The 24,304-nt window shown below is 49.1% G+C and overlaps 1 protein-coding gene across 4 annotated transcripts in view; it reads right to left on the minus strand.

Annotated features, from left to right (window-relative positions):
• RALGAPB (Ral GTPase activating protein non-catalytic subunit beta) overlaps positions 1–24,304 on the minus strand; it is a 1,713,320-nt gene that overhangs the window by 64,723 nt on the left and 1,624,293 nt on the right. The gene's annotated exons all lie outside the window — the stretch shown is intronic.

Genomic DNA, 24,304 nt, shown 5'->3' on the forward strand with positions numbered 1-24,304 from the left:
AACTGCTCGACCACACTACCACAAATAGAGCATTAGTATTATCTATTATTGCCTCTGTCAAGCCTCTTGGGGAACCCCTGGACTCTGTGCACACTATATCTCATTTTAATATAGTATATACAGAGCCAGTTTCCTACATCGGAGCCAAAGCCGCCAGTGCGGAACCCGAAGGTCCCCCGACCAAACCCCTTGGGCTCGAATGCGCCGTATCGGGGTCAGCCTGCCCAAAAATGAGGCGCATGGCCTCATAAAACTCATTTAATTGGGCAGGGGTCGCTCCAGATCCCGGAAATTCAGGGAAACATGGAGAGAACCCAGAAGCAGGCTCCGAAGACGGAGACCTCAAGAGTCGCATCAGCCGAGCGATGGGGTGAAGTCAAATGGCAACGGGACCGCTCAACGACTTCTTCCTCCCTGTGCCCGAAGACTTGGAGTAGAAGAATGGTGGTGGCTCCGTGAACGGTCTTGAGATCTTCCCCTCGAGTGAGACCGGGACTTAAGCGGAGTCGTGCGTAGGCTGCCATGAGCTTGAGGGACCGCTCCCTCAAGGCCTTCAGGTGCATGGCCCGGCACTCAGAGCACGAATTCGGGACGTGGTTGCGCTCCAAACACCACAAATACACCCGATGCGGATCCGTCATCGACATCATTAGGTGACAGTCCTTACACAGACTTGAAACTGGTCTTCGGGGACATCTCAACACACTAAAAACTCTCCAAAAAACTCAACAAAATGGTCAAACTCAGTCAAGAAGAGACCGCTAAGGCGGCGTTTATGTACTACTCCCGACAACATCACAGTGACTACGACGCCAACAACGCCAGCTACCGACACGCAAGGGTATTTCTGAAGAAAAAATCTCCGGATCCAGTATGACTCCTGGGGGAAAATCCTAAGGTAAGGAATCTGCAACTAGAAGTCTCTAACAGATATGGGAATGTTGATGGGTTAACCTGATGAGTGTTGGCTTTGACAAGCTAATCGTCCAGGTATGGGAATACATGGATATTTTGTCTGCGTAGATGAGGTAGTACCACTGTTAGGCATTTGGTGAACATGCGGGGTGGAGTGGTGACCCCGAAAGTAAGAACTTTAAATGGGTAATGTTTTCCTGCTATGACAAACCTTAGGTATTTGCGATGAGCTAGGTGTATTGATATGTGGAACTAGTGTTGCCATAAAGTTGCCCTGTTGAAGAAGTAGAATGACATCCTGTAAGGTGACCATGTGGAGGTCCTCTGACAGGATGTATTTGTTTAAGGATTTGAGATGTAAGATCGGTCTATAGGACCCGTCCTTTTTGGGGATTAGAAAGAACAGAGACTATACCACTGAGCCCGGATGTTGAGGATGTATGGGTTTGTAGCTCCTTTGAGGAGAAGAGCTTGATCGTCCTGCTGGAGTAATGTTTGATGTTCCTGCAATAGCCTGTAAATGCAAGATGGAATATTGGGAGTAGTAGTAATGAGCTCCAGACAATAGCCATGTTGGAAAATGGTTAAAACAAATTTCTCTATTGTGATGGAATGCCATGTTGAAAGAAAATGCTGTAGTCTGCCCCCAAAAGGTGTTTTGTGATTGATGGGTAGGATAGGATAGGCACTGCTTGATGGAAGTGGGGCTCTACGGGGGAGGCAACCTTGTCCTTTGCCTTTAGTGTTATTAACCCCTAAATGAGCCACAGTAGTAGCTCTTTGAGTAGGAGCATTGAAGCTGTTTTTGGTGGGAGACGGATGCTTCAGAAGAGGTGGATTTGTAGGTTCCACAGTAATTTGGGTGAGAAAAAGTCCCACAGGAAGCAGGTGCCTGGAGCGCTCCCATGACTTTTGCCATTACAGTATCCTTTTTTATTTTCTCTAAAGTAGAGACTACCAGAGGACCGAAAAGGTGTTCTTTTTCAAGAGGCATGTTTAATACAGCCTCCTGGACCTCTGGTTTGAACCCCAATATTCTGAGCCAGGTATGATGCCCGAATAGAATACTACTGTTGACTCCCTTCAGGGCAAGTTCTGTAGCATTTAATTCACACTGTATAAGAGGTATTTGTGATGGCTTGTCCCTCCAAAACTAGCTGTTGACCCCGATTTTATGTTCCTCTGGGAGATGATGGAATAGTTCTTCCATTTCAGCCCAGTGGGCTCAGCCATAGCGTGCAAGAAGAGCATTTGAGTTTGCAATACTTGGAAGCTTGTGCAGCAGCTCTTTTCCCCGTAGCATCTAGTCTGCGTGCTGTGGTGGGAACTAGTGAGTCTGGTGGCAATTGTCCTTTAGTAAAAATAGAGTCAGATGATGCTGTTTTATATTTTTTCTCTACCCTAGGTAGTATGACCCTAGCTATTATTGAGTTGTTAAATATGTTATTGGTATGCCGAAGCATACCTTTTAACATGGGTAGGTAATGAGTAGCTGTGTGTGTTGTGGACAGTGTGTCTAAGAAAGGCATACAGGATAAAGATCAGGATCCATGCCTGCATGGGGATCTGTGTAATGTGTTTCTCAAGGATCAACTCCTTGTGCTCCTCCATAACCACGAGTGACTGAGTGTGGTGAACCCTGTGGTGAAATATCTAGCGGCTCTGTTGGATGAGTGTGGGAGGCTGGCCTGGCTTGTAGTAGGTACCAAGGGGTCCAGTTATCCCTTATTAGTGTAGAAGAGGTGTTTCTAGCAGCTTAGGCTGATAGAAGGTAGCTATAGCAGAGCAGCTTAGGCTGAACTAGGAGACATGCAAAGCTCCTACTATACCACTGGTGTCATATGCACAATATCATAAGAAAACACAATACACAGATATACAAAAAATAATGGTACTTTATTTTTATGACAATATGCCAAAAGTATCTCAGTGAGTACCCTCAGTATGAGGATGCCAAATATACGCAAGATATATGTACACAATAACAAAAATATGCAGTAATAGCAAAAGGAGGTAATGCAAGCAGTGTAAAATTACAATAGATTGCAATAGGAGAACATAGGTATAGGGGCAACACAAACCATATACTACAAAAGTGGAATGCGAACCACGAATGGACCCCAAACCTATGTGAGCTTGTAGAGGGTCGCTGGGACTGTAAGAAAACAGTGAGGGTTAGAAAAATAGCCCACCCCAAGACCCTGTAAAGTAGGTGTAAAGTGCACCTACAACCTCCAGAGAGCACAGAAGTTGTGATAGGGGGTTTCTGCAAGGAAAACCAACACCAGCAATGCAACAACAGTGGATTTCCGGACTGAGTACCTGTGAAACAAGGGGACCAAGTCCAAGAGTCGCGACAGTGTTGAGAGTGGGCAGATGTCCAGGAAATGCCAGCTGAGGGAGCAAAGGAGCTGCCACCGGATGGAAGAAGCTTGGTGTTTTCCAAGAACGAAGAGGACTAGGAACTTCCCCTTTGGAGGATGGATGTCCCACGTCGTGAAGAAGCTTGCAGAAGTGTTCCCACGCAGAAAGACCGCAAACAAACCTTGCTAGCTGCAAGGATCGCGGTTAGGGTTTTTGGATGCTGCTGTGGCCCAGGAGGGACCAGAATGTCGCCACTTGGATGAGGAGACAGAGGGGGCGCCCTGCAAGACAGGAGGCCCTCACAGAAGCAGGCAGCACCCGCACAAGTACCGGAACAGGCACTTAGAAGAGGAGTGAACCAGAGTCCACCCAAAGTCACCAAAGGGAGTCCCACGACGCTGGTGGACAACTCAAAAGGTTGTGCACTGCAGGTTAGAGTGTAGGGGACCCAGGCTTGGCTGTGCACGAAGGAAATCCTGGAAGAGTGCACAGGAGCCGGAGCAGCTGCAAATCACGCGGTACCCAGCAATGCAGTCTAGCGTGGGAAGGCAAGGACTTACCTCCACCAAACTTGGACTGAAGAGTCACTGGACTGTGGGAGTCACTTGGACAGAGTTGCTGAGTTCCAGGGACCACGCTCGCCGTACTGAGAGGGGACCCAGAGGACCGGTGATGCAGTCTTTTGTTGCCTGCGGTTGCAGGGGGAAGATTTCTTCAGAGCTCCTGGTGCAAGAAGGAGGCAGGCTACCCCAGAGCATGCACCACCAGGAAACAGGCGAGAAAGCCAGCAGGATGAAGCGATACAAGGTTGCAGTAGTCGTCTTTGCTACTTTGTTGCGGTTTTGCAGGCGTCCTGAGCAGTCAGCGGTGGATCCTTTGGCAGAAGGTGAAGAGGGAAATGCAGAGGAACTCTGGTGAGCTCTTGCATTCGGTATCTGAAGAATTCCCCAGAGCAGAGACCCTAAATAGCCAGAAAAGGAGGTTTGGCTACCTACGAAGGAGGATAGGCTAGTAATAAAGGTAAGAGCCTATCAGAAGGAGTCTCTGACGTCACCTGCTGGCCCTGGCCACTCAGAGCAGTCCAGTGTGCGAGCACACCTCTGAATCCAAGATGGCAGAGGTCTGGGGCACGCTGGAGGAGCTCTGGGCACCTCCCCTGGGAGGTGCAGGTCAGGGGAGTGGTCGCTCCCCTTTCCTCTGTCCAGTTGCGCGCCAGAGCAGGGCTGGGGGATCCCTGAACCGGTGTAGACTGGCTTATGCAGAGATGGGCACCATCTGTGCCCATCAAAGCATTTCCAGAGGCTGGGGGAGGCTACTCCTCCCCAGCCCTGACACCTTTTTCCAAAGGGGGAGGGTGTAGCACCCTCTCTCTGAGGAAGTCCTTTGTTCTGCCTTCCTGGGCCAGGCCTGGCTGGACCGCAGGAGGGCAGAAACCTGTCTGAGGGGTTGGCGGCAGCAGCAGCAGCTGCAGTGAAACCCCGGGAAAGGCAGTTTGGCAGTACCCGGGTTCTGTGCTAGAGACCCGGGGGATCATGGAATTGTCTCCCCAATGCCAGAATGGCATTGGGGTGACAATTCCATGATCTTAGACATGTTACATGGCCATGTTCGGAGTTACCATTGTGACGCTATACATAGGTAGTGACCTATGTATAGAGCACGCGTGAAATGGTGTCCCCGCACTCACAAAGCCCGGGGAATTTGCCCTGAACTATGTGGGGGCACCTTGGCTAGTGCCAGGGTGCCCACACACTAAGTAACTTTGCACCCAACCTTCACCAGGTGAAGGTTAGACATATAGGTGACTTACAAGTTACTTAAGTGCAGTGGTAAATGGCTGTGAAATAACGTGGACGTTATTTCACTCAGGCTGCACTGGCAGGCCTGTGTAAGAATTATCAGAGCTCCCTATGGGTGGCAAAAGAAATGCTGCAGCCCATAGGGATCTCCTGGAACCCCAATACCCTGGGTACCTCAGTAACATATACTAGGGAATTATAAGGGTGTTCCAGTATGCCAATGTGAATTGGTGAAATTGGTCACTAGCCTGTTAGTGACAATTTGGAAAGCAGAGAGAGCATAACCACTGAGGTTCTGGTTAGCAGAGCCTCAGTGAGACAGTTAGGCATCACACAGGGAACACATTCAGGGCACACTTATGAGCACTGGGGCCCTGGCTGACAGGGTCCCAGGGACACATACACTAAAACAACATATATACAGTGAAATATGGGGGTAACATGCCAGGCAAGATGGTACTTTCCTACAATGAGGTGGTGAAGGAGAGTCTGGTAATAGTGGAGGAGGAAAAGTTTATGGAGAGGGATGTGGGAGGGGGCAGGGCTGGTAGCCTTGTCCTAAGTATTTCTTTTAGAAGGAATTGGCGTGTCCAAAGCTTTTTCAAAGGTAAACTCCTTTTGGGTGGTGGAGTAGAGGAAGCTTTCGCAAGGATATGTCCGGTCCCAATTTAGACGCTGATCTTTTTCGGGTGTCTAATTTTCCCTGCAGCTTGTGCAGGATAGGTTCCACTTGTGGATCAGCAGTCTTGGAGCTCGATTTTGTAGAAAACAGCTACAAAGTCTTCGGCTCCAAAGCTTTCAGCTTGGAGGTGGAAGGTAGTGACAGCATCACGGACCAAGGAGGTAGATGATGAAGGTTTCGGCTTCACATGTGCTTTGGCACTGTGCCCGAAGGTGGGGCATCTATAGTGGTTTTTTGGTGCCTCAGATTCTGTGACCAAAAGTGCCTAAAATGTTCTAGTTGGCTTGAGCTGGAGGGCAGGGCTAGCTATCCTCACAGGTTGAGCAGTTGCAACGTCCTCCATTTCAAGATCTACCTCGAGTCCAAAGCTGGAACTTTCGCCCATAGAGAAAGCCTCCTCTTCTTCGACAGATGGCTGCTTCTGGGTGTGCTCCTCACCAAAACTGTCAGTATTGTCTTCAATGGATCTGTATGGCATCTCGAGGTGGCATGCTCTACGATCCTGCGGTGTCTTTTTTAGCCGGAAGGATCTGTATGCATCGCAGTTGGCTTCTTTGTGCTCTGGGAACAAGCACAAGTTGCACACCTTCTGTTGGTCCATGTGAGGGTACTTCGTGAGGCAACGCAGGCAGAACTGAAAAGGCATGAGTTCTGTTACCAGTATGGCATTGTTGAGAAAATGGGATGGAGTATGAAGGTGAGCCCCGAAGGGGGCTTTGGTTGAACGGAGTGGAACTGGTGCTGTTTTTCATTGACCCGCAGATGGAGAAACGTTAACGGAAACAACACCAACTGAAGGGATTGTAAGTGGGACCAAACATTGAAACGTGATGGAGTCGAAAACGGAGCGAAGGCACAGATGTCCGAACCAGACTCCAGAGAGAAAGCAATCTAACAATGGAGTAGATGTCCATGCGCATTATCATTGAGAGGAGGAGTCACTCAACCTTGTGACTCGAAACACTTCTTAGAAAAAAAACAATTTGACCCAACATTAGAGGACCGGAGTATGAAGAGCATGTGTGCCTACAGCTACACATGCCATCAAAAATAAAATATTTAGGTTAAGAGATGAGTGATGATCTCAGCTAGGCACTTGAGGATGCCCTTGTGTCACTGCTGTTCAGGTTCCGGGGAAGAAGTCAGAAAGTTATGTAAGTCGGGTAAAGCATGTACTGTGTCTCTTTAGGAGCGAAGGGAAAGGAGGCGAATTGGGGCAGGAAAGGCTAAACAGAGGAATCCTACCGCATGAAGATAATGGAGATGGAGCCATTTGGTAGCAGTGAAATAGTACCTCAAACACAGCAAGACAAGCAGACGAACAATAATTAGGATCAATCTGTGTTTGGTCCACGCTCCACACACAAACTGAAGTGACAAAGGATGTGACGCCTAGGGAACAATGCCTAATTAGAAGTCAGCAAAGAAGAGTAATAATGATGCCAAAGAATGGTAAGTAAGGGGTGGGCTAAAAGCCAGTTTTTATAGTTTTTTTGTTTAAACACAGTATAGGAAAGTATTATCTTCTTTGGCATGTTACCCCCATTTTTACCTATATGTCAGTATGTTTTTGCCTGCCTCACTAGGATCCTGCTGGTCAGGACCCCAGTGCTCATAATTTATGGCCTAATATGTATGCCTGTGTAGTACCTAACTGTGTAACTGAGGATCTGCTAACCAGAATCTCAGTGCTTATGCTGTCTCTGCTTTTAAATTTGTCACTCTAGGCCAGTGACTTCATTTACCAATTTCAATTGGCACACTGGACCCTACTTATAAGTCCCTAGTATATGGTACCTAGGTACCCAGGGTATTAGGGTTCCAGGAGATCCCTATGGGCTTCAGCATTTCTTTTGCCACCCATAGGGAGCTCGGCCAATTCTTACACAAGCCTGCCACTGCAGCCTGAGTGAAATAATGTCCACGTTATTTCACAACCATTTTTCACTGCACATAAGTAACTTATAAGTCACCTATATGTCTAATCCTCACTTAGTGGAGGTTGGGTGCCAAGTTACTTAGTGTGTGGGCACCCTGTCACTAGCCAAGGTGCCCCCACATTGCTCAGGGCAAATTCCCCCAACTTTGTGAGTGCGGGACACCATTACACGCGTGCACTATACATAGGTCACTACCTATGTATAGTGTCAGAATAGTAGCTCCGAACATGGCTATGTAACATGTCTAAGATCATGGAATTGTCACCCCAATACCATTCTGGTATTGGGGGGACAATTCCATGATTCCACGGGTCTCTAGAACAGAACCCTGGTACTGCCAAACTGCCTTTCTGGGGTTTCCACTGCAGCTGCTGCCAACCCCTCAGACAGGATTCAGCCCCAGCCTAGGAAGGTAGAACAAAGGATTTCCTCTGAGAGAGGGTGTTACACCCTCTCCCTTTGGAAATAGGTGTGAAGGGCTGGAGAGGAGTAGCCTCCCCCAGCCTCTGGAAATGCTTTGATGGGCACAGATGGTGCCCTTCTCTGCATAAGCCAGTCTACACCGGTTCAGGGATCCCCCAGCCCTGTTCTGGCACGGAACTGGACAAAGGAAAGGGGAGTGACCACTCCCCTGACCTGCACCTCCCAGAGGAGGTGCCCAGGGCTCCTCCAGTGTGTCCCAGACCTCTGCCATCTTGGAAACAGAGGTGTTGGGGGCACACTGGACTGCTCTGAGTGGCCAGTGGCCAGTGCCAGCAGGTGACGTCAGAGACCCCCTCTGATAGGCTCTTACCTCTCTTGGTAGCCAATCCTCCTTGTCTGGCTATTTAGGGTCTCTCCTCTGGGGTATTCTTCAGATAATGAATGCAAGAGATCACCAGAGTTCCTCTGCATCTCCCTCTTCACCTTCTACCAAAGGATCGACCGCTGACTGCTCAGGACTCCTGCAAAACTGCAACAAAGTAGCAAGACGACTACTAGCATCCTTGTATCGCTTCATCCTGCCGTCTCTCTCGGCTGTTTCCAGGTGGTGCATGCTCTGGAGGTAGCCTGCCTCCTTTCTGCACCAGGAGCTCTGAAGAAATCTTCCCCCTGCAACCGCAGGCACTAAAAGACTGCATCACTGGTCCTCTGGGTCCCCTCTCAGCACGACGAGCGTGGTCCCTGGAACTCAGCAACTCTGTCCAAGTGACTCCCACAGTCCAGTAACTCTTCAGTCCAAGTTTGGTGGAGGTAAGTCCTTCCCTCCCCACACTAGACTACATTGCTGGGTACCGCGTGATTTGCAGCTGCTCCGGCTCCTGTGCACTCTTCCAGGATTTCCTTCGTGCACAGCCAAGCCTGGGTCCCCGACACTCTAACCTGCAGTGCACAACCTTCGGACTTGTCCTCCGTCGTTGTGGGACTCCCTCTTGTGACTTTGGGTGGACTCCGGTTCACTTTTCTTCCAAGTGCCTGTTCAGGTACTTCTGCGGGTGCTGCCTGCTTCTGTGAGGGCTCCCTGAATTGCTGGGCGCCCCTCGGTCTCCTCCTCCAAGTGGCGACATCCTCGTCCCTCCTTGGCCACAGCAGCACCCAAAAACCTGTACCGCAACCCTGGCAGCTAGCAAGGCTTGTTTGCTGTCTTTCTGCGTGCGAACACCTTTGCAAGCTTCATCACAACTTGGGACATCCGTCTTCCAAAGGAGAAGTCCCTAGCTCTCTTCTTTCTTGCAGAACTCCAAGATTCTTCCATCCCGTGGCAGCTTCCTTGCACCCTCAGCTGGCATTTCCTGGGCTCCTGCCCACTCTCGACACTGTCGCGACTATTGGACTTGGTCCCCTTGTCTTACAGGTACTCAGGTCCGGAAATCCACTGTTGTTGCATTGCTGGTGTTTGTTCTTCCTGCAGAACCCCCCCATCACGAATTCTGTGCTCTCTGGGGGTAGTAGGTGCACTTTACACCTACCTTTCAGGGTCTTGGGGTGGGCTATTTTTCTAACCCTCACTGTTTCCTTACAGTCCCAGCAACCCTCTACAAGCTCACAAGGGTTTGGGGTCCATTTGTGGTTCGCATTCCACTTTTGGAGTATATGGTTTGTGTTGCCCCAATACCTGTGTGCTCCTATTGCAGTCTACTGTAATTTTACACTGCTTGCATTACTTTACTTGCTATTACCTGCATAATTTTGGTTTGTGTACATATATCTTATCCTCATACTGAGGGTACTCACTGAGATACTTTTGGCATATTGTCATAAAAATAAAGTACCTTTATTTTTAGTACTTCTGTGTATTGTGTTTTCTTATGATATTGTCGATATGACACCAGTGGTGTAGTAGGAGCTTTGCATGTCTCCTAGTTCAGCCTAAACTGCTTTGCCATAGCTACCTTCTATCAGCCTAAGCTGCTAGAAACACCTCTTCTACACTAATAAGGGATAACTGGACCTGGCACAAGGTGTAAGTACCTCTGGTACCCACTACAAGCAAGGCCAGCGTCCTATACCCCTTGCCTTGCAGGTCCTCAGGTCCAGGAATCCGTCTTCAGTGCTTTGCTGGTGTTTGTGGTTCTTGCAGAATTCCCCTATCACGACTATTGTGTCCTTTTGGGGTAGTAAGGGGAACTTTTCTCCTACTTTTCAGGGTCTTCCGGTGGGGTATCTGGGACACCCTGACTGTTTTCTTACAGTCCCAGCGACCCTCTACAAGCTTCCATAGGTCTGGGGTCCATTCGTGATTCGCATTCCACTTTTGGAGTATATGGTTAGTGTTGCCCCTAGACCTATGTTCACCTATTGCATCCTATTGTAATTCTACACTGTCTGCATTACTTTTCTTACTATTATTTACCTGTTTTGGGTTTGTGTACGTATGACTTGTGTATATTACTTACCTTCTAACTGATGGTACTCACTGAGATACATGTGGCATATTGTCATAAAAATAAAGTACCTGTATTTTTAGTAACTCTGTGTATTGTGTTTTCTTATGATATTGTGCTATATGATATAAGTGGTATAGTAGGAGCTTTGCATGTCTCCTAGTTCAGCCTAAGCTGCTTTGCCATAGCTACCTTCTGTCAGCCTAAGCTGCTAGAAACACCTCTATTCTACTAATAAGGGATAACTGGACCTGGCACAGGGTGTAAGTACCACAAGGTACCCACTATAAGCCAGGCCAGCCTCCTACAGTTGCTGACTTGGAGCTGAGGTTGCTGAAGAAAAGTGTCTCTTGTAGACACTTTGTTGAAGTTACAGCATTTCTTGGAGCAGGCTGCGGTCAGAGGATGCTGAAGTTGTTGCAGAGGATTCCTGAAGGAAACATGTAAGCAGAATCTGAAGAGACCCCACGGGAGAGACACTAAATAGTCCTGAGAGGGGGGCTGGCTATCGTATTAGCTAAGGACCTATCAGGAGGAGTCTCTGGCATCACCTGCTGGCATTGGCCACTCAGAGGCCTCCAGAGTGCCCCCACATCTTGCAAATCAGGATGGCTGAAGTCTGGGACACACTGGAGGAGCTCTGGTTACCATCCCTGTGGTGGTGATAGACAGGTGAGTGGTCACTCCCCTTTTCTCTGTCCAGTTTCGCGCCAGAGCAGGGGGGAAGGGGTCCCTGAACCGGTGTAGACTGGTTTATGCAAGGAGTGCACCGTCTGTGCCCTTCAAAGCATTAACAGAGGCTGGGAGAAGCTACCCCTCCCCAGCTTGTCACACCTATTTCCAAAGGGAGAGGGTGTAACACCCTGCTCTCAGAGGAAATGCTTTGTTCTGCCTTCCTGGGACTAGGCTGCCCAGACCTCAGGAAGGAAGAACCCTGTCTGTGAGGTTGCAGCAGCTGTAGCTGCAATGCATGCCTCAGACAGCTGGTTTGGCAGTGCTGGGGGTCCGTGGTGGAGCCCCCATGGTGCATGGAATTGGCTCCCCAATGCCAAATTTGGAATGGGGGGACAATTCCATGATCTTAGACATGTTACATGGCCATATTCGGAGTTACCATTATGAAGCTACGTATGGGTATTGACCTATATGTAGTGCACCCATGTGATGGTGTCCCCACACTCACAAAGTCCTGGGAAATGGCCCTGAACTATGTGGGGGCACCTTTGCTAGTGCAAGAGTGCCCTCACACTTAGTAACTTTGCACCTAACCTTCAGCAAGTGAAGGTTAGACATAGAGGTGACTTATAAGTTGCTTAAGTGCAGTGAAAATGGCTGTGAAATAACGTTTGCGTTTTTTCACGCAGGCTGCAATAGCAGGCTTGTGCAAGGGTTTGTCTGAGCTCCCTATGGGTGGCAAAGGAAATGCTGCAGCCCATAGCGATGTCCTGGAACCCCAATACCCTGGGTACCTAAGTACCATATACAAGGGAATTATATGGGTGTACCAGTGTGCCAATAGAATTGGTAAATTTAGTCACTAGCCTGCAGTGACAAATTTATAAAGCAGACAGAGCATAAACACTGAGGTTCTGGTTAGCAGAGTCTCAGTGATACAATTAGGCACCACACAGGGAACACATACAGGGCACATACTATGAGCACGGGGTCCTGCCTAGCAGGATCCGAGTGACACAAGGGCTAAAACACACATACATACAGTGAAAATTGGGGTAACATGGCAGGCAAGATGGTACTTTCCTCCAGTGACAATATGCCAAAAGTATCTCACAGGATATATTCCCATAGGAGGTAAGTAATATACACAAAGTATACACACAAACCAAAATCAGGTAAGTAAACACTTAGAAAAGCAGTGCAAACACTGTAGAACACAATAGAATGTAATAGGACACAATACGCCTAAGGCCAACACAAACAATATACTCCAAAAGTGGAATGCGAACCACGAATGGACCTCAGGCCTAGTGTAGTGTGCAGAGGGTTGCAGGGAGTGTAAGAAATCACTAAGGGTGTCCAAGATACCCCACCCCAAGACCCTGAAAAGTAGGAGTAAAGTTACCCTACTACCCTAGAAAGACAGTAAAGTTGAGATAGGGGATTCTGCAAAGACAAGATATGACTGCAAAGCACTGAAGCAGGATTCCTGGACCTGAGGACCTGCAAAGGAAGGGGACCAAGTCCAAGAGTCACGCAAGTGTCTGGGGGGGGGAGTCGAGGTTGAGGATTTTGGGTGCTGCCAGGGCCCAGGAAGGGCCAGGAGGAGGAGACAGAGGGGGCGCTCAGCAACACAGAGAGCCCACGCAGAAGCAGGCAGCACCAGCAGTAGCACCTGAACAGGCGTTCAGAAGATCTGAGCAAGGCAGTTGTCTCAGCACAACAAAAGAGGGTCCCACGAAGTCGGAGTCCAACTCAGTGAGTTGGGCAATGCAGGACAGAGTGCTGGGGACCTGGGCTAGGCTGTGCACGAAGGAAGTCTGGCAAAAGTACACAGAAGCCCTAGGAGCTGCAGTTCACGCAGTACACAGGATTACTGTCTGGCGTGGGGAGGCAAGGACTTACCTCCACCAAATTTGGACAGAAGGGCCACTGGACTGTCGGGGACACTTGGATCCAGCTCCTGTGTTCCAGGGACCATGCTTGTCAAGCTGAGAGGGGTCCCAGAGGACCGGTGATGCAGAAGTTGATGCGTGCGTGGGCAGGGGGAAGATTCTGTCGACCCACTGGAGATTTCTTCTTGGCTTCCAGTGCAGGGTGAAGGCAGACAGCCCTCAGAGCATGCACCACCAGGAAACAGTCTAGAAAGCCGTCAGGATGAGGCACTACAATGTTGCTGGTAGTCTTCTTGCTACTTTGTTGCGGTTTTGCAGGCGTCCTGGAGCAGTCAGCGGTCGATCCTTGGCAGAAGTCGAAGAGAGAAGTGCAGAGGAACTCTGGTGCGCTCTTGCATTCGTTATCTGATGAGAAACCCACAGGAGAGACCCTAAATAGCCCTCAGAGGAGGATTGGCTACAGAGAGAGGTAAGCACCTATCAGGAGGGGTCTCTGATGTCACCTGCTGGCACTGGCCACTCAGAGGTCTCCACTGTGCCCTCACACCTCTGCATCCAAGATGGCAGAGGTCTGGGACACACTGGAGGAGCTCTGGGCACCTCACCTTGGCAGGTGCTGGTCAGGGGAGTGGTCACTCCCCTTTCCTTTGTCCAGTTTCACGCCAGAGCAGGGCTGGGGGATCCCTGAACCGGTGTAGACTGGCTTATGCAAGGAGGGCACCATCCGTGCCCTTCAAAGCATTTCCAGAGGCCAGGAGAGGCTACTCCTTTCAGGCCCTAACACCTATATCCAAAGGGAGAGTGTTAGAAATTGGGTTTTTGGTTGGCAGTCAGGTTGCCCTCTGTCCAAGCAAGAACCCTCACTCTAGTCAGGGTAAGTCACACACAATCCAAAATCAGCCTGTGCCCACCCTCTGGTAGCTTGGCACGCGCAGTCAGGCTTAACTTAGAAGACAATGTTTAAAGCATTTGTGCAATAAATCATACAATACCATAATATAACACCACAAAAAAAAACACTACACAGTGTTTAGAAAAATATATAATATTTATCTGGGTATTTGTAGGTCAAAACGATCAAAGATGCAATATGAATTTGTAAAGATATCACTGAAAAGTGATATAAAGTGTCTTAAGTCTTTAAAAAGCAAATAAAGTCTCTTTCAAGCACAAAGTACCTGGTTTCTGGTGGAAAATCTCCGCAAAGGGCCGCAGAAGAAGAGATACGTGGAAAAATGGTGTGTGCATCGATTTCTCCCCAGCACACACGGACTTGCGTCGTTATTTTTCACGCGGGGAAGTCGTGCGTCGTTTTCCGGCGCGCGGACAGTCTCTTTCTATGGATCGCGGGGATTACCAGATGTCCCTGGTCTGTGCGTGGATTCTCCTGCTTGTTTTCTGGCTGCGCGTCGTTCTGCGGGGCTGCGCGTCGAAGTTTCGCTCTCACAGCAGGCGTCGCGTCGATTTCTCCTCTGGAGGTCGGGCGGCGTTGTCCTTGCGAGGCCGTGCGTCGAAGTTCCGGTCGTCCCGAAGGCGTTGCGTTGATCAGCGTCGGTGTGCGCCATTTTTCTCGCCGCGGAACAAGCTGTGCGTCGAAAATTTCAGCGCACGAAGAGCCCAAATGAAAAAGAGAAGTCTTTTTGGTCCTGAGACTTCAGGGAACAGGAGGCAAGCTCTATCCAAGCCCTTGGAGAGCACTTTTACAGCCAGACAAGAGTTCAGCAAGGCAGCAGGCCAGCAGCAAGGCAGCAGTCCTTCGTAGAAAAGCAGACAGGTGAGTCCTTTGAGCAGCCAGGCAGTTCAGCAAGGCAGCAGGCCAACAGCAAGGCAGCAGTCCTTTGAAGAAAAGCAGACAGGTGAGTCCTTTGAGCAGCCAGGCAGTTCTTCTTGGCAGGATGTAGTTTCTGGTTCAGGTTTCTTCTCCAGCAAGTGTCTGATGAGGTAGGGCAGAGGCCCTGTTTTATACTAAGTTGTGCCTTTGAAGTGGGGGTGACTTCAAAGAGTGTCTAAGAAATGCACCAAGCCCCCTTTCAGTTCAATCCTGTCTGCCAGAGTCCCAGTAGGGGGTGTGGCAGTCCTTTGTGTGAGGGCAGGCCCTCCACCCTCCCAGCCCAGGAAGACCCATTCAAAATGCAGATGTATGCAAGTGAGCTGAGTACCCTGTGTTTGGGGTGTGTCTGAGTGAATGCACAAGGAGCTGTCAACTAAACCTAGCCAGACGTGGATTGAAGGGCACAGAAAGATTTAAGTGCAAAGAAATGCTCACTTTCTAAAAGTGGCATTTCTAGAATAGTAATATTAAATCCAACTTCACCAGTCAGCAGGATTTTATATTACCATTCTGGCCATACTAAATATGACCTTCCTGCTCCTTTCAGATCAGCAGCTGCCACTTCAACAGTGTATGAGGGCAGCCCCAATGTTAGCCTATGAAGGGAGCAGGCCTCACAGTAGTGTAAAAACGAATTTAGGAGTTTTACACTACCAAAACATATAACTACACAGCTACATGTCCTGCCTTTTACCCACACAGCACCCTGCTCTAGGGGTTACCTAGGGCACACATTAGGGGTGACTTATATGTAGAAAAAGGGGAGTTCTAGGCTTGGCAAGTACTTTTAAATGCCAAGTCGAAGTGGCAGTGAAACTGCACACACAGGCCTTGCAATGGCAGGCCTGAGACAAGGTTAAAGGGCTACTGAAGTGGGTGGCACAACCAGTGCTGCAGGCCCACTAGTAGCATTTAATCTACAGGCCATAGGCACATATAGTGCACTCTACTAGGGACTTATTAGTAAATTAAATAGCCAATCATGGATAAACCAATCAATAGTACAATTTACACAGAGAGCATATGCACTTTAGCACTGGTTGGCAGTGGTAAAGTGCCCAGAGGTCAAAAGCCAACAACAACAGGTCAGAAAAAAATTGGAGGAAGGAGGCAAAAAGTTTGGGGATGTCCCCGTCAAAAAGCCAGGTCCAACAGAGAGGATTTAACACTCTCTCTCAGAGAAAATCCTTTGTTCTGCCTTCCTTGGAACCCGCTGCCCAGGCCCCAGGGGGGCAGAAACCTGTCTGAGGGTTGGCAGCAGCGGTAGCTGCAGAGAAAACCCCAGAGAGTTAGTTTGGCAGTACCTGGGCTCTATGCTGGAGCCCCGGGATGCATGGAATTGTCATCCCCAATACCAGAATGGTATTGGAGTGACAATTCCATGATCCTAGACATGTTACATGGCCATGTTCGGAGTTATTATGGTGACGCTACATATAGGTATTGACCTATATGTAGTTCACGAGTGTAATGGTGTCCCCGCACTCACATAGTCCAGGGGATTTGCCCTGAACAATGTGGGAGCACCTTGGCTAGTATCAGGGTGCCCTCACACTAAGTAACCTTGCACCTAACCTTCACTAAGTGAGGGTTAGACATATAGGTGACTTATAAGTTACTTAAGTGCAGTGTAAAGTGGCTGTGAAATAACGTGGACGTTATTTCACTCAGGGTGCAGTGGCAGGCCTGTGTAAGAATTGTCTGAGCTCCCTATGGGTGGCAAAAGAAATGCTGCAGCCCATAGGGATCTCCTGGAACCCCAATACCCTGGGAACCTAGGTACCATATAGTAGGGAATTATAAGGGTGTTCCAGTGTGCCAATAAGAATTGGTAAAATTAGTCACTAGCCTGCAGTGACAATTTTAAAAGCAGAGAGAGCATAAACACGTAGGTTCTGGTTAGCAGAGCCTCAGTGATACAGTTAGGCACCACACAGGGAACACATACAGGGCACACTTTATGAGCACTAGGGTCCTGGCTAGCAGGATCCCAGTACCAAAGGCAAAAGAAAACATACATACTAGTAAAAAATGGGGGTAACATGCCAGGCAAGATGGTACTTTACTACAGCAACTGCACCTATTTCCATGGTGTGCACACTCTGGGGACTCCCTGTCTTCATCCTGTACCAGAAGGACTGAAGAAATCTCCAGTGGAATGGCAGTCATTCCCCTGCTCCAAGCAGGCACTTTCCAAGGTGACGACCGGTACCCTGGGACTCCTCTCACAGCGACGAGCGCGCTACTAAGGACACAGAGGGTGGACATCATCGACAGACTGTCCTGAGGTCCTGCTGACGCAATTTGGAGGAAATAAGACCTTGCCTTCCCTGAGAGCGATGGTACCCCTGTGTACTGTGTCTTCTTCACCTTCCTTCTGAGGCCTCTGTGCACTCTGCAAAATTCCTTTGTGCACAGCCTGGCCCAGGTCCCTAGCACTCCACCCTGCAACTCTCAACTCGCTGAGTTGTTCTCCGGTGGCGTGGGACCTTCCTTTGTTGTGCTGCATCTACCGCGTTTTGCACCTCCTTTGTCCCTAAGTTCTGGGACCTCCGGGGGGTGGTGGCTGGCATCTTGAGGGCTCTCTAAAGCGCTGAGAGCCCCCAGCTCCTTCCTGGGTCCATCCAACGCCATTTTCACGCAAAACGCACTTTTGTCGTAGCCAAGGCTTGTTGGCGACTTCCAACACGAAATCACGTCTGCAGTGATCTTCATACTGTGGGACATCTTTTGCATCACACCGGAACCCGCTGGCATCTTCCTAGGGTGCATTTCTGTAGTCTTCGACTAACCGTGGACTCTTCTTTTGCACCCTCTTCTGGGTTGGCAGGGGCTCCTGTCCTTCCTGGACTTGGTCCCCTTCCTTTGCAAGTCTTCAGGTCCAGGAATCCAGCACGAGGTGTAGTGTGTCCTAAGGAAACTTGCAGTACTTTACTCCTGCTTTTCTGGGCTCTGGGGTGGGGTAATTTACTTACTGTTACTGTATTCTTACTCTCCCAGCAATTCTGCACACACTACACTTGTCTAGGGGGGAATTCGTGATTTGCATTCCACTTTCTTAGTATATGGTTGGTGTTGCCCCCAGACCTATTTTCTCCCATTGCATTCTATAGCATTTCCTATTGCTTGGATTGTTCTATGACTATTTACTTGTCTAATTTTGGTGTCTAGTGTATATATTGTGTATAATACTTACCTCCAGAAGGAGTATTGTCTCTAAGATATTTTTAGTAGTCTGTCACCCAAATAAATACCTTTATTTTTGGTAACCCTGTGTATTGTCTTTACTTGTGTATCAGTACTGTGTAACTATAAGTGGTATTGCAGGAGCTTTGCAGGTCTCCTAGTTTAGCCTAAGCTGCTTTGCTATAGCTACCTCTATCAGCCTAAGCTGCTAGAACACTACTACATTTCACTAATAAGGGATAACTGGACCTGGTATAAGGTGTAAGTACCCAAGGTAGCCACTACAAACCAGGCCAGCCTCCTACACACAGTAGATCCTCACTGAGCCACGGCATGTGTGAGCTGCCCTCTGGTGAGCAGCAATAAAAGTCCTACATGTCCAACACCACCGTCCAGTCTCCAGGGTAGACTTGGGCAAGCATTAGCATCTTAAATTTGTCAAAGGGGTACACATTAGAAACTTGAGAACCAGATTCAAGTCCCACTGTGACATTACAGGTTTAGGTGGAAATGTTTAGTAAGTCACTTAGAAAACACCTCACAACCGGTGATTTTAATATGGATAGTTGGTACAGAAAATGTAAAAAGGCTGACAGGTAATCCTTAACTGTGCCGAGAGCAACTCCTTGCTAGACTATAAATTTTTTTTTTTAAAAGCAAGCAACGTCACATTTAACAGTTTTGCCTACAACTAATGGGCATCACACCAAGCCACAAATTTGTCCTAGCATTCAATAAACACAGCTTCATTGAAGGACGCATGGCTGCTAAGATGACGCAAGTTTCACTGCCCAATCTCCACCGATTGAGGTGCATGTGCACAGGCTCGGGAGAAGGAAGCTGCCCTTTTGTTATGACAGGAGGTTCTTCCAAGTGGCAGGCTGATCAACGGATGGATGCTCAAGTCCAGAAGCTCTGGATATCACACTCTCCTGATCAAATCTGGAGCTACCAGCATGACTTGGGCCCAGTCTTTTTGGATCTTCTTCAGAACTCTGGGGAGGAGAGGAAGCAGTGGGAAGGCCTAGGAAAAGTCCTTTGCTCCACTCTAGTCAGAAATCATCTCTGAAAGAGACTTCTTGGTACTTCAGCAGATGCCCTGTGCCACCTCTTGGTGTAACGGTCATTGATAAACCATTAGGTGACGGCAACTGAATTTGTCCGTCCTGGTGTTTAAAAATCCTGCTAGATGGTGTAGCACCAGAGAAAACCCCTGATGATTCAGCTGGCTCCAGAGATGGAAAGCCTCTTGGCACAGGACCCAGGACCCCACATGGCCTTACTTTTTGCAGTATTACATGGTGATGACTCCCTCAGTGAGAACCTGTACAAGCTGTTCCTTGATGGTGGGTAGGAAGGTCTTCAATGACCAAAAAATTGCCGGAAAGTCCAGCAAATTAACGTAGGGGTGGGATTCCAATGGAGAACAGACACTACTGATCTCCACCTCTCCCAGATAACCTTCTCAGCCCAGTAGCAACACATCCATCACCATCATTAACTCTGAGGAAAGGTGAAGGGTCTACCGCTAGTGTAAACTCCGTTCCAGCAGCCTACTACAGCAAATAATTTGCAGTCATGTACGTCCTCTGAATGCAATCTGATAAATTCCCCAGGTGCACGGTCTACTAAGGCTTCAGATCCCACTGTAAAGCCTGCATGTGCTGTAAGAAAGTGTCCCTTTTGGCATGGTTAACACACACACATCTTTTGCCTGCTATTGATGCTGACTTGACTGAGAGTGTGCTGGGATCCTGCTAACCAGGCCCCAGCACCACTCTTCTCCCCCCCCCCCCCACTCTACAATTGTTTCCACAATTGGAAATCCCCTGGCACACAGCTAAGTCCCTTGTAAAACGTACCAGTGGTACCAAGGGCCCTGTGGCCTGGGAGGGCCCTTAAGTGCTGTCTGCAGCATGTATTATGCCACCCTGAGGGACCCCTCACCAAACACATGCACACTGCCATTGCAGCTAGTGTGTACTGGTGGGGAGAAAAAGGCAATGTCGACATGGCACCTCCCTCTGCCTATGCCTCTGCCATAGGTAAGTTCCCCCTAGCAAGCTTTCCAGCCCTAAGGCAGGGTGCACTATACAACAGGTGAGGGCATAGCTGCATTAACAATATGCCCATAAAGTGTCTTAGTCAATTCTTAGGCATTGCATGTGCAGTGAGACCTTATTAAGTACATGGGGCTGGGAGTTTGCCATTATGAACTCCACAGCTCCATGATGGATTAACTGAAGGCTGGGAGGTTTGGTATCATACTTCTCAGTGCAATAAACCCACATCGATGCCGGTAATGTATTTTTTTGAAAAATGCACACAGGGCATCTTAGAGATGCCCCCTGTATTTCACCTAAACCTTCAGTGTAGGACTGACCGGTTTGTGCCGGTCTGCGCAGACAAACAAGTTTCTTACCCCATGGGGTGAGAGCCTTTCTGCTCTCTGGGGTCAGGAACAAAGCCTGCTGTGGGTGGAAGTGCTTCACACCTCCCCCCTACAGGAACTGCAATACTTGGCGGTGAGTCTTCAAGGCTCAGGCCTCCTTCTACAGTGCCCAAAGGCACTTCCGCTAGTGAAGATGCCTGCCCCACGGACCAAGACTCACTTTTAGCAGCAGGTCCGGCGGGAAAACTAGTAAAAACAAGGAGGAAGGACCACTGGAGCTGGGACCACCCCTGAGGTCTCCAGAGCTGAAGTGACCCCCTCGTGAAGAATTCTCCATCTTGTTTTGTATGGCAGTGATCAATAGGGATAGGAATGTGCCCCCTTCCAAAAGGAAGTGAGCACAGGAAGGGTGTAGCCACCCTCAGGAACAGCAGCCATTGGCTACTGCCCTATGACCCCTGTAATGCCCTTAAAATCTAGTATTTAGGGGTACCCCTGAACCTTGCCCTTAAGATTCCTGGTGACCTCAAGAAGAAGAAAGAAACAGAAGAAGGAGGACTGAAGAGTCGACCCCAGCAGCGAAGACTCTAAGGTACTTACACCTTATACCAGGTCCAGTTGTCCCTTATTAGTGAAATGTAGTTGTGTTCTCGCAGCTCAGGCTGATAGAGGTAGCTATAGCAGAGCAGCTTAGGCTGAACTAGGAGACATGCAAAGCTCCTGCAATACCACTATAGTTACACAGTACTTATACACAATAAAAGACAACACTCAGTGTTACCAAAATAAAGGTATTTTATTTTAGTGACACAAGGTCAAAAATATCTTAGAGACAATACTCCTTCTGGAGGAGAGTATTATACACAATATATACACTGGAGACGATCTGTAGGTAAATGCCTCCCTTGGCATGGTTACCCACTAACCTTTTGCCTTTTGTTGATGCTAGTTAAGATTTAAAGTGTGATGGGATCCTGATAACCATGCCCCAGCACCAGTGTTCCTTCCCTAAACTGTACTTTTGTTCCCACAATTGGCACAGCCCTGGCACACAGATAAATCCCCTGAAAATCGCACCCCCGGGTACCAAGGACCCTGTGACCAGGGAAGCTCTCTAAGGGCTGCAGCGTATATTATACCACCCTGGGGACCCCCATACAGCTCATGCACATTGCCTCATAGCTTGTGTGTGCTGGTAGGGAGAAAAGGACTAAGTCGACATGGCCTCAACCCACTGCCTGTGGCATAGTACGTCACCCCTCTAGGAGGCCTTACAGCCCTAAGGTAGGGTGCACTATACCACAGGTGAGGGCATAGTTGCATGAGCACTATGCCTCTACAGTGTCTAAGCCAAACCTTAGACATTGTAAGTGCAGGGTAGCCATAAAGAGTATATGGTCTGAGAGTCTGTCAATTACAAACTCCACAGTTCAGCACAATAAATCCACACTGAGGCAAGTGTGGGATTTATTGAAAATTGTACACAGAGGGCATCTTAGAGATGCCCCCTGAATACCAGTCCAATTCCTAGTGTTAGGCTGACCAGTTCCTGCCAGCCTGCCACAACCAGACGGGCATCTGGCCACATGGGGTGAGTGCCTTTGTCACTCTGTGGCCAGGAACAAAGCATGCACTGGGTGGATGTGCTTCTCACCTCCCCCTGCAGGAACTTTAACACCTGGTGGTGAGCCTCAAAGGCTCATGCCTGTTATAACAGCGCCCCAGGGCTTCCCAGCTAGTAGAGATGCCCGCCCCTCCGGACACAGCCCCCACTTTTGGTGGCAAGTCCGGAGGAGATAGTGAGGAAAACAAGGAGGAGTCGCCCACCAGTCAGGACAACCCCTAAGGTGTCCTGAGCTGAGGTGACCCCTGCCTTAAGAAATCATCCATCTTGGTTATGGAGGATTCCCTCAATGGGAATATGGATGGGCCCCACTCCCCTCAGGGAGGAGGCACAACATGGGTGTAGCCACCCTTCAGGGCAGTAGCCATTGGCTACTGCCCCCAGACCTAAACACCTAAATTCAGTATTTAGGGGCGACCCTGAACCAAGGAAATCAGATTCCTGCAACCTGAAGAAAGAAGGACTGCTGACCTGAAAGTCTCGCAGAGACAACGGAGACGACAACTGACTTGGCCCCAGCCCTACTGGCTTGTCTCCCGACTCAAAGAACCTGCACAGCGACACATCCAGCAGGACCAGCGACCTCTGAGGACTCAGAGGACTGACCTGCACCCAAAGGACCAAGAAACTCCTGAGGATAGCAGCTCTGTCCAGAAACAACTACAAAACAGCAAAAAGAAACCAACTTTAAAGAGACTCTCACTTCCCGCCACAAGCGTGACTCTTCACACTCTGCACTGCAGAAAGGACTCCCAGGCGACCCCAATGAAGTGGACACCCTGAGGCGACCTCCCTGCACCCCCACAGCGACGCCTGCAGAGAGGATCCAGTGGCTCCCCCTGACAGCGACTGCCTGGTAACGAAGGAACCCGACGCCTGGACCAAGCATTGCACCCACAGCCCCCAGGACAGAGAGGAACCACCTACCAGTGCAGGAGTAACCAGCAGGCAGCCCTCTTCCTAGACCAGTTGATGGCTGGCCCGAGAAGTCCCCATGTGCCCTGCCTGCGCCGCCAGAGTGACCCCTGGGTCCCTCCACAGCTTTCATCGCAAAACCCAACACCTACTTTGCACACTGCACCCGGCCGCCCCTGTGCCACTGAGGGTGTGTTTTGTGTGCTTGTGTCTCCCCTCCACCCCCCCAGTGCTCTACAAACCCCCCCCCCCGGTTTGCTCCCCGAGGACGCAGGTTCTTACCTGCTAGCAGACTGGAACCGGAGCACCTCTGTTCTCCATAGGCGCTTATGCGTTTTGGGCCCTCTTTTGACCTCTGCACCTGACCGGCACTGTGTTGCTGGTGCTGTGGCTTTGGGGTTGCCTTGAACCCCCAACGGTGGGCTGCCTATGCCTAGGAGACTGACTGTGTAAGTGCTTTACTTATCTGAGAAACCTAACCACACTTATCTCCCCCAGGAATTGTTGATTTTTGCACAGTGTCCACTTTTAAAATAGCTATTTGCCATTCTAACCAAAACTGTGTGCATTACTGTTTTAAATCAAAGTTCTATACTTACCTGTGTGAAGTACCTTGCAATTTATGTACTTACTTAAAATTTGAATCTTGTGGTTCTAAAAATAAATTAAGAAAATATATTTTTCTATATAAAAACCTATTGGTCTGGAGTTAAGTCTTTAAGTGTGTGTTCTCATTTATTGCCTCTAAGGGGAACCCTTGGACTCTGTGCACACTATCTCTCACTTTGATATAGTATATACAGAGCCAACTTCCTACAAGACCAAAATCAGGTAAGTAAATAGTCACAGAATAGTGCAAACAGTAGAAAATACAATAGAACGCAATAGGCCTAGGGCAACACAAAGCATATACTAAGAAAGTGGAATGCGAATCACAACTGCCCCGTAGCCAGGTGTAGTGTGTAGAGGGGCGCTTGGAGTGTAAGAAAACACCAAAGGTAAGTAAAATACCCCACCCCAGAGCCCTGGAAAGTAGGAGTAAAGTACTGCAAGTTTCCTCAGGGCACACTACAAGTCGTGATAAGAGATATTGCAAAAACTAAACAAGACTGCAAGCAACAAATGGTGGATTCCTGGACCGGAAGGCCTGTGAAGAGAGGAGACCAAGTCCACAAGTCGCAGAAGATTCCAGGAGGGACAGGAACCCCTGCCAACCTAGAAG

This window comes from Pleurodeles waltl, chromosome 7 (assembly GCF_031143425.1).
Source record: "Pleurodeles waltl isolate 20211129_DDA chromosome 7, aPleWal1.hap1.20221129, whole genome shotgun sequence".
Taxonomy (NCBI): Eukaryota; Metazoa; Chordata; class Amphibia; order Caudata; family Salamandridae; genus Pleurodeles; species Pleurodeles waltl.